The following is a 7,052-nucleotide window of genomic DNA, read 5'->3' as shown; positions in this document are numbered from 1 at the left end:
GTTGCTCTTCTTTCTGAAGTTTCTCCCTCTCTGCATGCAGTTTCTGTTGCTCTGCCTTCAGCCTGCTATCATACTTGCTGGGTTTCCAGACTGCACGTTTGATGCTGGTCAGATACTGCGAGTGTGTTCCGGGCCTCGACAACAGATGCCGCCTGGCCTGCTGAGTGTTTCCAGCGTTTTCCCTTATAATACTTGCCATTTGATTCCATGTATTCTAAAGGTATTCACAGCCAACCCCACACCTCTTTCACCTCCTGTGTTGCAATGTTCAACTTCCTCAACATTTTTAATTTTTCTGGATAAACTTTCCTGTGAAAGAACGCAGGTTTAACCGAGCAGTTAATTTTCATAAGCCATTTGTGCTTTTCTCTGCCTCTTTAAAAACTGCAGGGCTTTATTACAGCCTTACAATTGGATGTCTGCTATTATTTTTAACTTTGCAGACAATGGTTGATCTTGGAAGCCTTTGTTTTAAAAGAACGTTCATACTCAGTATTCTGCAAATTTTGACCTACGAGGCCTCAACTGAAGGTTACCCTTTCTGTTGCAAGTCTGAGGTTTCATGATGCAGTGCAGACAACGTTCTGCAAGCATGGGTATGCTATTGGTTGTAAAGTTGACGAATTGGATTGAGAGTGTGGCTACAACGCCCATTGAGAGAGAAAAGGCACAAGTACTCTACATGACTTATGCAATCACAACACAGCAACATTGTCACAGCTGGGGCATGACGCTTCTCCCTATGGTTCAGGACGAGTTATCCCCAGCAGAATAATCTGCATCGTGAAAGTGTTTGTGTGTGTGGGGAGGGGGAAAAAAAAACATACTTTTGCAACCGAAGTAGCGCACAAGGTGAGTAGAAATGGAGACGCTTGTAAAGCAAAATATATCACAGTGCATGGGGGGCGCGGGGGGGAATAAGAGGCTCCGTTAAGGGATGGTTACGGATGTTTAATGTAGCTGTGCTGGCAAAGCGATGCAGTTCGCTCCATTCGGAGGGCGTGCTATTTACTGTCGTGTTAAATTTTAGCCTTTTTTGCAGCCGATTGCCCCTCTGTTGACCCAAGATGTCCAAATTGCTATTTGCAAACGGCCCGCCGTCTCCTCGGGCGACCACTGCCCGGGGCTTCCATTGATTAAAAAGGCCAGCCGGCCAACGACCAGACCATTGGCTCGTTTGACTGTCAATCAGAGGCATTTACGGGGACGGTGGCCGTTCTCAATTTTTTTCAAAGACTGAAGATTAAAAGCGTTATGGTTATTTCGCTACCGTGGGGGGTTTTTTTTTTCTTCCATTCATTCGAGCTGTTATGATTTTTATATCTATCCTCTGGCGGTCTCGAGAGCCGACCCCCTAACAACATTGGCCCCGCCTTCACCGGTCGCTTACTGGCCGCTTGCTTACGAATCTGCTCTGTGATTGGCCGCGGGCGATGTCAATCGGCAGCTGGCCCCACCCTCCCCTCCCCGCACTGCAGTCGGCACCGAGGCGGCGCGCGAAGGCGGCAAACGGTCGCCGGCTGAGACTGGGTGAGAAACCGCGGACGCCGGTCACCCGCTCAAACGCCGTCCGGCAGCACGGGGGAGAGATTATTCTCGTCATTCCGATGGTTTTTCCGGCTTCAGGGAGCCAGCACAGCAAAACCGTTTAACCGCATCCCTCCTTCAAACCTTCCCGCAGCCCCGTTCCCCCGTCTGCCCCACCTCCCCTCCACCGCCCCTCCCTCACCTCGCCCTCTGCCCCCCTCCTCACCTCGCCCTCTGCCCCCCTCCCTCACCTCGCCCTCTGCCCCCCTCCCTCACCTCGCCCTCTGCCCCCCCTCCCTCACCTCGCCTCTGCCCCCCCTCCTCACCTCGCCCTCTGCCCCCCCTCCCTCACCTCGCCCTCTGCCCCCCCTCCTCACCTCGCCCTCTGCCCCCCTCCCTCACCTCGCCCTCTGCCCCCCCTCCTCACCTCGCCTCTGCCCCCTCCTCACTCGCCCTCTGCCCCCCTCCCTCACCTCGCCCTCTGCCCCCCCCTCCTCACCTCGCCCTCTGCCCCCCCTCCCTCACCTCGCCCTCTGCCCCCCCTCCCTCACTCCCTCGCCCTCTCTGCCCCCCCTCCCTCACCTCGCCCTCTGCCCCCCTCCCTCACCTCGCCCTCTGCCCCCCTCCTCACCTCGCCCTCTGCCCCCCTCCCCTCAGCCTCTGCCCCCTCCCCCTGCCCCCTCCCCTCCCACCTCGCCCTCTGCCCCCCCCTCCCCTCACCTCGCCCCTCTCCCCGCCTCCCTCACCTCACCTCGCCCTCTGCCCCCCCTCCCTCACCTCGCCCTCTGCCCCCCTCCTCACTCGCCCTCTGCCCCCCTCCTCACCTCGCCTCTGCCCCCTCCCTCACTCGCCCTTGCCCCCCCTCCCTCACCTCGCCCTCTGCCCCCCCTCCCTCACCTCGCCCTCTGCCCCCCTCCCTCACTCGCCCTCTGCCCCCCTCCCTCACCTCGCCCTCTGCCCCCCCTCCCTCACCTCGCCCTCTGCCCCCCCTCCCTCACCTCGCCCTCTCCCCCCTCCCTCACCTCGCCCTCTGCCCCCCTCCTCACCTCGCCCTCTGCCCCCCCTCCCTCACCTCGCCCTCTGCCCCCCCCTCCTCACCTCGCCCTCTGCCCCCCTCCCTCACCTCGCCTCTGCCCCCCCTCCTCACTGCCCTCCCCCCTCCCTCACCTCGCCCTCTGCCCCCCTCCCTCACCTCGCCCTCTGCCCCCCTCCCTCACCTCGCCCTCTGCCCCCCCTCCCTCACCTCGCCCTCTGCCCCCCCTCCCTCACCTCGCCCTCTGCCCCCCCTCCTCTCACCTCGCCCTCTGCCCCCCTCCCTCACCTCGCCTCTGCCCCCCCTCCCTCACCTCGCCCTCTGCCCCCCCTCCCTCACCTCGCCCTCTGCCCCCCCTCCCTCACCTCGCCCTCCTCTGCCCCCCTCCCTCACCTCGCCCTCTGCCCCCCTCCCTCACCTCGCCCTCTGCCCCCCTCCCTCACTCGCCTCTGCCCCCTCCTCCTCGCCTCTGCCCCCTCCCTCACCTCGCCCTCTGCCCCCCTCCCTCACCTCGCCCTCTGCCCCCCCTCCCTCACCTCGCCCTCTGCCCCCCTCCCTCACCTCGCCCTCTGCCCCCCTCCCTCACCTCGCCCTCTGCCCCCTCCTCACCTCGCCCTCTGCCCCCCTCCTCACCTCGCCCTCTGCCCCCCTCCCTCACCTCGCCCTCTGCCCCCCTCCCTCACCTCGCCTCTGCCCCCCTCCCTCACCTCGCCCTCTGCCCCCCTCCCTCACCTCGCCCTCTGCCCCCCCTCCCTCACCTCGCCCTCTGCCCCCCTCCCTCACCTCGCCCTCTGCCCCCCCTCCCTCACCTCGCCCTCTGCCCCCCTCCCTCACCTCGCCCTCTGCCCCCCTCCCTCACCTCGCCCTCTGCCCCCTCCCTCACCTCGCCCTCTGCCCCTCCTCACCTCGCCCTCTGCCCCCCTCCCTCACCTCGCCCTCTGCCCCCCTCCCTCACCTCGCCCACTGCCCCCTCCCTCACCTCGCCCTCTGCCCCCCTCCCTCACCTCGCCCTCTGCCCTCCCACCTCGCCTCGCCTCTCACCTCGCCCTCTGCCCCCCTCCCTCACCTCGCCCTCTGCCCCTCCCTCACCTCGCCTCTGCCCCCTCCCTCACCTCGCCCTCTGCCCTCCCTCTGCCTCCCCTCACCTCGCCCTCTGCCCCCCTCCTCACCTCGCCCTCTGCCCCCCTCCCTCACCTCGCCCTCTGCCCCCTCCCTCACCTCGCCCTCTGCCCCTCACTGCCTCTGCCCCCTCCCTCACCTCGCCCTCTGCCCCCCTCCCTCACCTCGCCCTCTGCCCCCTCCCTCACCTCGCCCTCTGCCCCCTCCCTCACCTCGCCCTCTGCCCCCTCCCTCACCTCGCCCTCTGCCCCCCTCCCTCACCTCGCCCTCTGCCCCCTCCTCACTCGCTCCCTGCCCCCTCCCTCACCTCGCCTCTGCCCCCCTCCCTCACCTCGCCCTTCGCCCCCTCCCTCACCTCGCCCTCTGCCCCCCTCCCTCACCTCGCCCTCTGCCCCCTCCCTCACCTCGCCCTCTGCCCCCTCCCTCACCTCGCCCTCTGCCCCCCTCCCTCACCTCGCCCTCTGCCCCCCTCCCTCACCTCGCCTCTGCCCCCCTCCTCCACGCCCTCCCCCTGCCCGCCCTCCCTCACCTCGCCCTCTGCCCCCTCCTCACCCTCGCCCTCTGCCCCTCTCACTCGCCCTCTGCCCCCTCCTCACCTCGCCCTCTGCCCCCTCCTCACTCCGCCCTCTGCCCCCTCCCTCACCTCGCCCTCTGCCCCCCTCCTCACCTCGCCCTCTGCCCCCCTCCCTCACCTCGCCCTCTGCCCCCTCCTCACCTCGCCCTCTGCCCCCTCCCTCACCTCGCCCTCTGCCCCCCTCCCTCACCTCGCCCTCTGCCCCCCTCCCTCACCTCGCCCTCTGCCCCCTCCCTCACCTCGCCCTCTGCCCCCTCCCTCCCTCTGCCCTCCCTCACCTCGCCCTCTGCCCCCCTCCCTCACCTCGCCCTCTGCCCCCCTCCCTCACCTCGCCCTCTGCCCCCTCCCTCACCTCGCCCTCTGCCCCCCTCCCTCACCTCGCCCTCTGCCCCCCTCCCTCACCTCGCCCTCTGCCCCCTCCCTCACCTCGCCCTCTGCCCCCCTCCCTCACCTCGCCCTCTGCCCCCCTCCCTCACCTCGCCCTCTGCCCCCCTCCCTCACCTCGCCCTCTGCCCCCTCCCTCACCTCGCCCTCTGCCCCCTCCCTCACCTCGCTGCCCCCTCCCTCACCTCGCCCTCTGCCCCCTCCCTCACCTCGCCCTCTGCCCCCCTCCCTCACCTCGCCCTCTGCCCCCCTCCCTCACCTCGCCCTCTGCCCCCCTCCCCTCCTCGCCCTCTGCCCCTCCTCACCTCGCCTGCCCCCTCCTCACCTCGCCCTCTGCCCCCCTCCCTCACCTCGCCCTCTGCCCCCCTCCCTCACCTCGCCCTCTGCCCCCCTCCCTCACCTCGCCCTCTGCCCCCCTCCCTCACCTCGCCCTCTGCCCCCTCCCTCACCTCGCCCTCTGCCCCCCTCCCTCACTCGCCCTCTGCCCCCCTCCCTCACCTCGCCTCTGCCCCCCTCCCTCACCTCGCCCTCTGCCCCCTCCCTCACCTCGCCCTCTGCCCCCCTCCCTCACCTCGCCCTCTGCCCCCCTCCCTCACCTCGCCCTCTGCCCCCTCCCTCACCTCGACCTCTGCCCCCTCCTCACCTCGCCCTCTGCCCCCCTCCCTCACCTCGCCCTCTGCCCCCCCTCCCTCACCTCGCCCTCTGCCCCCCTCCCTCACCTCGCCCTCTGCCCCCCCTCCCTCACCTCGCCCTCTGCCCCCCTCCCTCACCTCGCCCTCTGCCCCCCTCCCTCACCTCGCCCTCTGCCCCCCCTCCCTCACCTCGCCCTCTGCCCCCCTCCCTCACCTCGCCCTCTGCCCCCCTCCTCACCTCGCCCTCTGCCCCCCCTCCCTCACCTCGCCCTTGCCCCTCCTCACCTCGCCCTCTGCCCCCCTCCTCACCTCGCCCTCTGCCCCCCTCCCTCACCTCGCCCCTGCCCCCTCCCTCACCTCGCCCTCTGCCCCCCTCCCTCACCTCGCCCTCTGCCCCCCTCCCTCACCTCGCCCTCTGCCCCCCTCCCTCACCTCGCCCTCTGCCCCCCTCCCTCACCTCGCCCTCTGCCCCCTCCTCCCTCGCCCTCTGCCCCTCCTCACCTCGCCCTCTGCCCCCCTCCCTCACCTCGCCTCTGCCCCCTCCCTCACCTCGCCCTCTGCCCCCCTCCCTCACCTCGCCCTCTGCCCCCCTCCCTCACCTCGCCCTCTGCCCCCCTCCCTCACTCGCCCTCTGCCCCCCTCCTCACCTCGCCCTCTGCCCCCTCCCTCACCTCGCCTCAGCCCCCTCCTCACTCGCCCTCTGCCCCCTCCCTCACCTCGCCCTCTGCCCCCCTCCCTCACCTCGCCCTCTGCCCCCCTCCTCACCTCGCCCTCTGCCCCCCTCCTCACCTCGCCTCTGCCCCCTCCCTCACCTCGCCCTCTGCCCCCCTCCCTCACCTCGCCCTCTGCCCCCCTCCCTCACCTCGCCCTCTGCCCCCTCCCTCACCTCGCCCTCTGCCCCCCTCCCTCACCTCGCCCTCTGCCCCCCTCCTCACCTCGCCTCTGCCCCCCTCCCTCACCTCGCCCTCTGCCCCCCTCCCTCACCTCGCCCTCTGCCCCCCTCCCTCACCTCGCCCTCTGCCCCCCTCCCTCACCTCGCCCTCTGCCCCCTCCCTCACCTCGCCCTCTGCCCCCTCCTCACCTCGCCCTCTGCCCCCCTCCCTCACCTCGCCCTCTGCCCCCCTCCCTCACCTCGCCCTCTGCCCCCCTCCCTCACCTCGCCCTCTGCCCCCCTCCCTCACTCGCCCTCTGCCCCCCCTCCCTCACCTCGCCCTCTGCCCCCCTCCCTCACCTCGCCCTCTGCCCCCTCCCTCACCTCGCCCTCTGCCCCCCTCCCTCACCTCGCCCTCTGCCCCCCCTCCCTCACCTCGCCCTCTGCCCCCCTCTCCCTCACCTCGCCCTCTGCCCCCTCCCTCACCTCGCCCTCTGCCCCCCCTCCCTCACCTCGCCCTCTGCCCCCCTCCCTCACCTCGCCCTCTGCCCCCCTCCTCACCTCGCCCTCTGCCCCCCTCCCTCACCTCGCCCTCTGCCCCCCTCTCCCTCACCTCGCCCTCTGCCCCCCTCCCTCACCTCGCCCTCTGCCCCCCTCCGCCTCACCTCGCCCTCTGCCCCCCTCCCTCACCTCGCCCTCTGCCCCCTCCCTCACCTCGCCCTCTGCCCCCCTCCCTCACCTCGCCCTCTGCCCCCCTCCCTCACCTCGCCCTCTGCCCCCTCCCTCACCTCGCCCTCTGCCCCCCTCCCTCACCTCGCCCTCTTGCCCCCCTCCCTCACCTCGCCCTCTGCCCCCCCTCCCTCACCTCGCCCTCTGCCCCCCTCTCCCTCACCTCGCCACTCTGCCCCCCTA

At 69.2% G+C, this 7,052-nt stretch overlaps 1 protein-coding gene across 2 annotated transcripts in view; it reads left to right on the top strand.

Annotated features, from left to right (window-relative positions):
• The first annotated feature begins 687 nt into the window (after positions 1–687).
• The window catches only part of ppm1kb (protein phosphatase, Mg2+/Mn2+ dependent 1Kb), a 56,491-nt gene continuing 50,126 nt past the window's right edge, over positions 688–7,052 (top strand). The window contains exon 1 of one of the 2 annotated variants that reach the window (XM_068045794.1): positions 688–852. The gene's annotated coding sequence lies outside the window, so the exon portion shown is untranslated. Of the gene's footprint in view, positions 853–1,482; positions 1,531–7,052 lie in introns of those variants that run through there. The other variant, XM_068045802.1, reaches the window with a different exon arrangement.

Source organism: Heterodontus francisci, chromosome 1 (genome assembly GCF_036365525.1).
Source record: "Heterodontus francisci isolate sHetFra1 chromosome 1, sHetFra1.hap1, whole genome shotgun sequence".
NCBI lineage: Eukaryota > Metazoa > Chordata > Chondrichthyes > Heterodontiformes > Heterodontidae > Heterodontus > Heterodontus francisci.
The sequence above is the reverse complement of the archived record's forward strand: the minus strand, read 5'-3'. Positions and strand labels throughout refer to the sequence as shown.